The following is an 8286-nucleotide window of genomic DNA, read 5'->3' on the forward strand; positions in this document are numbered from 1 at the left end:
TTTCGGTCTACCTATATTCATGATCATTACCTTCGATATTCTCATAACTATGTGCTTTTCTATCAATTGCTCGGCGGTAATTTGTTCACCCACCATAATACATGCTATCTTGAGAGAAGCCACTAGTGAAACCTATGGCCCTCGGGTCTATTTTACATAATATTAGTTTCCCGTCAACTTGCCAATTTATGTCACCATTCTTTTTATTTTGCAATCTTTACTTTCCAATCTATACAACAAAAATACCAAAAATACTTATTTTACTATCTTTATTAGATCTCACTTTTGCGAGTGACCGTGAAGGGATTGACAACCCCTTTATCGCGTTGGTTGCAAGGTTCTTGATTGTTTGTGTAGGTACTAGGTGACTTGGCGTTGTCTCCTACTCGATTGATACCTTGGTTCTCAAAAACCGAGGGGAATATTTACGCTACTTTGCTGCATCACCCTTTCCTCTTCAAGGGAAAACCAACGCATGCTCAAGAGGTAGCAAGAAGGATTTCTGGCGCCGTTGCCTGGGAGATCTACGCTCAAGTCAAGACATACCAAGTACCCATCATAAACTCTTCTCCCCTGCATTACATTATTTGCCATTCGCCTCTCGTTTTCCTTTCCCCCACTTCTAAAATGATTTTCGAAAAACCTTTGCCTTTTCTTCGCCCTTTTCCGTTCGTCTCTTTTCGCTTGCTTCTTTGTGCTTGTGTGTTGGATTGATTGTTTGTCATGATGGCTCAAGATAATACTAAATTGTGTGACTTTTCCAATACCAACAACAATGATTTTATTAGCACTCCAATTGCTTCTACTACCGATGCTCAATCTTGTGAAATCAATACCGCTTCGTTGAAGCTTGTTATGAAAGATCAATTTTCCGGCCTTCCTAGTGAAGATGCCGCAACCCATCTAAACAACTTCGTTGATTTGTGTGATATGCAAAAGAAGAAAGATGTGGATAATAATATTGTTAAATTAAAGCTATTTCCGTTTTCGCTTAGAGATCATGCTAAAACTTGGTTCTCTTCTTTGCCTAAAAATAGTATTGATTCATGGAATAAGTGCAAAGATGCTTTTATCTCTAAGTATTTTCCTCCCGCTAAGATCATCTCCCTTAGGAACGATATTATGAATTTTAAGCAACTTGATCATGAGCATGTTGCACAATCTTGGGAGAGGATGAAATTAATGATACGTAATTGCCCTACACATGGTTTGTGGATGATTATACAAAAAAATTATGCCAGATTGAATTTTGCTTCTAGAAATCTTTTAGATTCGGCCGTGGGAGGCACTTTTATGGAAAACACTTTATGAAAAGCTACTAAACTCGTAGATAATATTATGGTTAATTATTCTCAATGGCACACCGAAAGATCCACTAGTAAAAAAGTTCATGTGATTGAAGAGATTAATGTTTTGAGTGGAAAGATGGATGAACTTATGAAATTGTTTGCTAATAAAAGTGTTTATTCTGATCCTAATGATATGCCTTTGTCCACTTTGATTGAGAATAATAATGAATCTATGGATGTGAATTTTGTTGGTAGGAACAATTTTGGTAACAACGCGTATAGTGGAAACTTTAATTCTAGGACGTTTCCTAGTAATTCCTCTAATAATTATGGTAATTCCTACAACAACTCTTATGGAAATTTTAATAAGATGCCCTCTGGTTTTGAGATTAGTGTTAAACAATTTATGAGTTCGCAAAAGAATTTCAATGCTTTGGTTGAAGAAAAAATGCTTAAGATTGATGAGTTGGCTAGGAACGTGGATAGAATTTCTCTTGATGTTGATTCTTTGAAACTTAGATCTATTCCACCTAAGCATGACATCAATGAGTCTCTCAAAGCCATGAGAATTTCCATTGATGAGTGCAAAGAAAGAACCGCTAGGATGCGTGCTAAAAAAGATTGCTTTGTGAAAGCGTGTTCTTCTAGTTTTAATAATAATAATGATGAAGATCTAAAAGTGATTGATGTGACTCCTATTAAGCCTTTGTTTTCCAATATGAATCTTGATAAAGATGGGACTGGAGATGAGTCAACTTTAGTTAAAAGGCGTCCCAATGATTCAGAGTTTTTAGATCTTGATGCAAAAATTAATAAAAGTGGGATTGAAGAGGTCAAAACTGTATATAGCAATGAACCCACTATTTTGGATTTCAAGGTATTTAATTATGATAATTGCTCTATGATAGATTGTATTTCCTTGTTGCAATCCGTGTTAAATTCTCCTCATGCTTATAATCAAAATAAAGCTTTTACTAAACATATCATTGAGGCTTTAATGCAATCTTATGAAGAAAAGCTTGAACTAGAAGTTTCTATCCCTAGAAAACTTTATGATGAGTGGGAACCCACTATTAAAATTAAGATTAAAGATTACGAATGGTATGCTTTATGTGATTTGGGTGCTAGTGTTTCCACGATTCCAAAAACTTTGTGTGATGTGCTAGGTTTTCGTGAAATTCATGATTGTTCTTTAAATTTGCATCTTGCGGATAACACCATTAAGAAACCTATGGGAAGGATTAATGATGTTATTATTTTTGCAAATAGGAATTATGTGCCCGTAGATTTCATTGTTCTTGATATAGATTGCAATCCTACATGTCATATTATTCTTGGTAGACCTTTCCTTAGGACGATTGGTGCAATTATTGACATGAAAGAAGGAAATATTAGATTCCAATTTCCGTTAAGGAAAGGCACGGAACACTTTCCTAGGAATAAAATTAAATTACCTTATGAATCTATAATGGGAGCCACTTATGGATTGCATACCAAAGATGACAATACCTAGATCTACTCTTGTTTTTATGCCTAGCTAGGGTCGTTAAACGATAGCGCTTGTTGGGAGGCAACCCAATTTTATTTTTGTTTTTGATTTTTGTTCCTGTTTAGTAATAAATAATTAATCTAGCCTCTGTTTAGATGTGGTTTTATGTTTTAGTTAGTGTTTGTGCCAAGTAGAACCTTTGGGAAGACATGGTTGAAGTCTTTGCGATGTTGCTGTAATAAACAAAAACTTTTGCGCTCACGAGATTAGCTTCCATTTTTTTACTGGAGAGTGATTTTAGGTTGATTCTTTTTGCAGATGATTAATAGACAAATTCATCACGTCCACCAATTTATTTCAGAACTTTTGGAGTTACAGAAGTATTCAAACATATCAGATTGCTACAGACTGTTCTGTTTTGACAGATTCTGTTTTTGTGTGTTGTTTGCTTATTTTAATGAATCTATGAGTAGTATCGGGGGATATGAACCATAGAGAAGTTGGAATACAGTAGGTTTAACACCAATATAAATAAATAATGAGTTCATTACAGTGGTGGTTTATTTTCTTATACTAACAGAGCTCATGAGATTTTCTGTTGAAGTTTTGTGTTGTGAAGTTTTCAAGTTTTTAGGTAAAGATTTGATGGATTTTGGAATAAGGAGTGGCAAGAGCTTAAGCTTGGGGATGCCCAAGGCACCCCAAGGTAAAATTCAAGGACGACCAAAAGCGTAAGATTGGGGATGCCCCGGAAGGCATCCCCTCTTTCGTCTTCGTCTATCGGTAACTTTACTTGAGGCTATATTTTTATTCACCACATGATATGTGTTTTGCTTGGAGCGTCTTGTATAATTTGAGTATTTGATTTTTAGTTTACCACAATAATCCTTGCTTTACACACCTTTTGGGAGAGACACGCATGAATTGGAATTTATTAGAATACTCTATGTGCTTCACTTATATCTTTTGAGCTAGATAATTTTGCTCTAGTGCTTCACTTATATATTTTTAGAGCACGGTGGTGGTTTTATTTTATAGAAATTATTGATCTCTCATGCTTCACTTATATTATTTTGAGTCTTTTAGAACAGCATGGTAATTTGCTTCGGCTATAAAATTAGTCCTAATATGATGGGCATCCAAGATGGGTATAGTAAAAACTTTCATATAAAGTGCATTGAATACTATGAGAAGTTTGATGCTTGATGATTGTTTTGAGATATGAAGATGGTGATATTAGAGTCATGCTAGTTGAGTAATTGTGAATTTGATAAATACTTGTGTTGAGGTTTGCAAGTCCTGTAGCATGCACGTATGGTGACCGTTGTGTAACAAATTTGAAGCATGAGGTGTTTCTTTTATTGTCTTCCTTATGAGTGGCGGTCGGGGACGCGCGATGGTCTTTTCCTACCAATCTATCCCCCTAGGAGCATGCGCGTAGTGCTTGGTTTTTATGACTTGTAGATTTTTGCAATAAGTATGTGAGTTCTTTATGACTAATGTTGAGTCCATGGATTATACGCACTCTCACCCTGCCACCATTGCTAGCCTCTCTAGTACGGTGCAACTTTCGCCGGTACCATAAACCCACCATTTACCTTCCTCAAAACAGCCACCATACCTACCTATTATGGCATTTCCATAGCCATTCCGAGATATATTGCCATGCAACTTTCCACCGTTCCGTTTATTATGACACGCTTCATCATTGTCATATTGCCTTGCATGATCATGTAGTTGACATCGTATTTGTGGCAATGCCACCATTCATAATTTTTCATACATGTCACTCTTGATTCATATCCCGGTACACCACCGAAGGCACACATATAGAGTCATATTTTGTTCTAGTATCGAGTTGTAATCCTTGAGTTGTAAATAAATAGAAGTGTGATGATCATCATTATTAGAGAATTGTCCCGTGTGAGGGAAAAAAAGAGAAAGGACAAAAAAAAGAGAAGGCCCAAAAAATGAGAGAAAAAGAGAGAAGGGGCAATGTTACTATCCTTTTTCCACACTTGTGCTTGAAAGTAGCACCATGATCTTAATGATAGAGAGTCTCTTATTTTGTCACTTTCATATACTAGTGGGAATTTTTGTTATAGAACTTGGCTTGTATATTCCAACAATGGGCTTCCTCGAAATGCCCTAGGTCCTCGTGAGCAAGCAAGTTGGATGCACACCCACTTAGTTTATTTTGTTGAGCTTTCATACATTTATAGCTCTAGGGCATCCGTTGCATGGCAATCCCTACTCACTCACATCGATCGGCATCTCCATAGCCCATTAATATGCCTAGTTGATGTGTGACCATCTTCCTATTTTTTGTCTTCTCCACAACCACCATTCTATTCCACCTATAGTGCTATGTCCATGGCTCACGCTCATGTATTGCGTGAAAGTTGAAAAAGTTTGAGAATACTAAAGTATGAAACAATTGCTTGGCTTGTCATCGGGGTTGTGCATGATTTGAACATTTTGTGTGACGAAGATGGAGCATAGCCAAACTATATGATTTTGTAGGGATGAACTTTCTTTGGCCATGTTATTTTGAGAAGACATGATTACTTTGTTAGTACGCTTGAAGTATTATTAGTTTTATGTCAATATTAAACTTTTGTCTTGAATCTTTCGGATATGAACATTCATGCCATAATAAAGAAAATTACATTGATAATTATGTTAGGTAGCATTCCACATCAAAAATTCTGTTTTTATCATTTACCTACTCGAGGACGAGCAGGAATTAAGCTTGGGGATGCTTGATACGTCTCCAACGTATCTATAATTTTTGATTGTTCCATGCTATTATATTATCTGTTTTGGATGTTTAATGGGCTTTAATATGCCCTTCTATATTATTTTTGGGACTAACCTATTAACCGGAGGCCCAGTGCCAGTTTCTGTTTTTTGCATGTTTTAGAGTTTCGCAGAAAAGGAATACCAAATGGAGTCCAAATGGAATGAAACCTTCGCAATGATCTTTCTTGGAACGAAAGTAATCCAGAACACTTGGAGTGGAAGTCTGGAACTCCGCGAGGCGGCCACGAGGCAGGAGGGCGCGCCCAGGGGGTAGGCGCGCCCCCACCCTCATGGGCCCCTCATAGCTCCACCGACGTACTTCTTTCACCTATATATACTCTTATACCCTAGATTGATTAAAGAGAGCCACGAAACAAATATTCCACCGCCGCAACCTTCTATACCCGTGAGATCCCATCTTGGGGCCTTTTCCGGCGATCTTCCGGAGGGGGAATCGATCACGAAGGGCTTCTACATCAACACCATAGTCTCTGCGATGAAGCGTGAGTAGTGTACCACAGACCTTCGGGTCCATAGTTATTAGCTAGATGGCTTCTTCTCTCTCTTTGATTCTCAATACAAAGTTCTCCTCGATGTTCTTGGAGATCTATTCGATGTAATACTCTTTTGCGGTGTGTTTGCCGAGATCTGATGAATTGTGGATTTATGAATAAGATTATCTATGAATATTATTTGTTTCTTCTCTGAATTCTTATATGCATGATTAGATATCTTTGCAAGTCTCTTCGAATTATAGGTTTAGTTTGGCCTACTAGATTGATCTTTCTTGCAATGGGAGAAGTGCTTAGCTTTGGGTTCAATCTTGCAGTGTTCCCAGTGACAGTAGGGGCAGCAAGGCACGTATTGTATTGTTGCCATCGAGGATAAAAAATGGGGTTTATATCATATTACTTGAGTTTATCCCTCTACATCATGTCATCTTGCTTAATGCGTTACTCTGTTCTTATGAACTTAATACTCTAGATGCATGCTGGATAGCGGTCGATGTGTGGAGTAATAGTAGTAGATGCAGAATCGTTTCAGTCTACTTGACACGGACGTGATGCCTATATTCATGATCATTGCCTTAGATATTCTCATAACTATGCGCTTTTCTATCAATTGCTCGGCAGTAATTTGTTCACCCACCGTAATACATGCTATCTTGAGAGAAGCCACTAGTGAAACCTATGGCCCCCGGGTCTATTTTACATAATATTAGTTTCCCGTCAACTTGCCAATTTCTGTCGCCGTTCTTTTTATTTTGCAATCTTTACTTTCCAATCTATACAACAAAAATACTAAAAACATTTACTTTACTATCTTTATTAGATCTCACTTTTGCGAGTGACCGTGAAGGGATTGACAACCCCTTTATCGCGTTGGTTGCAAGGTTCTTGATTGTTTGTGCAGGTACTAGGTCACTTGTGCGTTGTCTCCTACTGGATTGATACCTTGGTTCTCAAAAACTGAGGGAAATACTTATGCTACTTTGCTGAATCACCCATTCCTCTTCAAGGGAAAACCAATGCATGCTCAAGAGGTAGCAACTCATATGGCAAAACTGGTTTAAAGGTTTTTGGATGCACAAGTAGATATCATACTTAGTGCAAAATGAAGGCTAGCAAAAGATTGAGAAGCGACCAACCAAGAAACGGATAATCTCATAAGCAAGCATTAAGCATAAATAACACCGAATAATGCACCACAAGTAGGATATAATTTCATTGCATGACTATTGACTTTCGTGCTTGTATAGGGAATCACAAACCATAACGCCAACATTCTTACTAAAGCATAATTACTCATCAACATAACTCACGTATCACATCATCATATCTCAAAACTATTACTAAGAATCAAGTTTATTTCGTCCAATGATCTTCATGAAAGTTTTTTATATCCTTCTTGGATATCTATCACTTTGGGACTAATTTTCATGTGTTGCTTTTCATAAGCTCAAACAAATATAAGTGAAGATCACGAGCATAAAAAAATTTGTTTCTCTCAAAATAATATAAGTGAAGCAAGAGAGAATTTCTTGACAACTTTACTAACACTCAAATAAATCTAAGTGAAGCAAGAGAGTATTTCTTCAAAAATACTAAGCACACCGTGCTCAAAAAGATATAAGTGAAGCACTAGAGCAAGTCCATAGCTCATAAAATTTTACGTGAAGCATAGAGAGCAATTTTAACAAGTCATGACATAATTTTGGCTCTCGCAAATAGGTGTGTCCAGCAAGGGATCAAGACTCAAAACACAAAATAAAATAATCAAAGACTCATATCATACAAGACGCTCTAAGCAAAACACATAGTATGTGACGAATAAAAATATAGCTTCGTGTAAAATACCGATGGTCGTTAGAAGAAAGAGGGGATGCCAATTAGGGGCATCCCCAAGCTTAGTTGGTTGCTCATTTTGGGATAATAGCTTGGGATGCCGGTGCATCCCCAAGCTTAGGCTCTTCTATCCTTTATTCCTTCATCCATCGTAAGATAACCCAAAACTTGAAAACTTCAATCACACAAAACTCAACAAAACCTTCATGAGATCAGTTAGTAAAAGAAAGCAAATCACTACTATAAGTACTGTACCAAACCAATTAATATTTTGTTTTTGCATTATATCTACTATATTCCAACTTTTCTATGGCAAAAACTCATCAAAGAAAACCATAGAGCCATCAAAATAAGCACACGA

The sequence above is a fragment of the Triticum aestivum genome, chromosome 1D (assembly GCF_018294505.1).
Source record: "Triticum aestivum cultivar Chinese Spring chromosome 1D, IWGSC CS RefSeq v2.1, whole genome shotgun sequence".
Lineage (NCBI taxonomy): Eukaryota > Viridiplantae > Streptophyta > Magnoliopsida > Poales > Poaceae > Triticum > Triticum aestivum.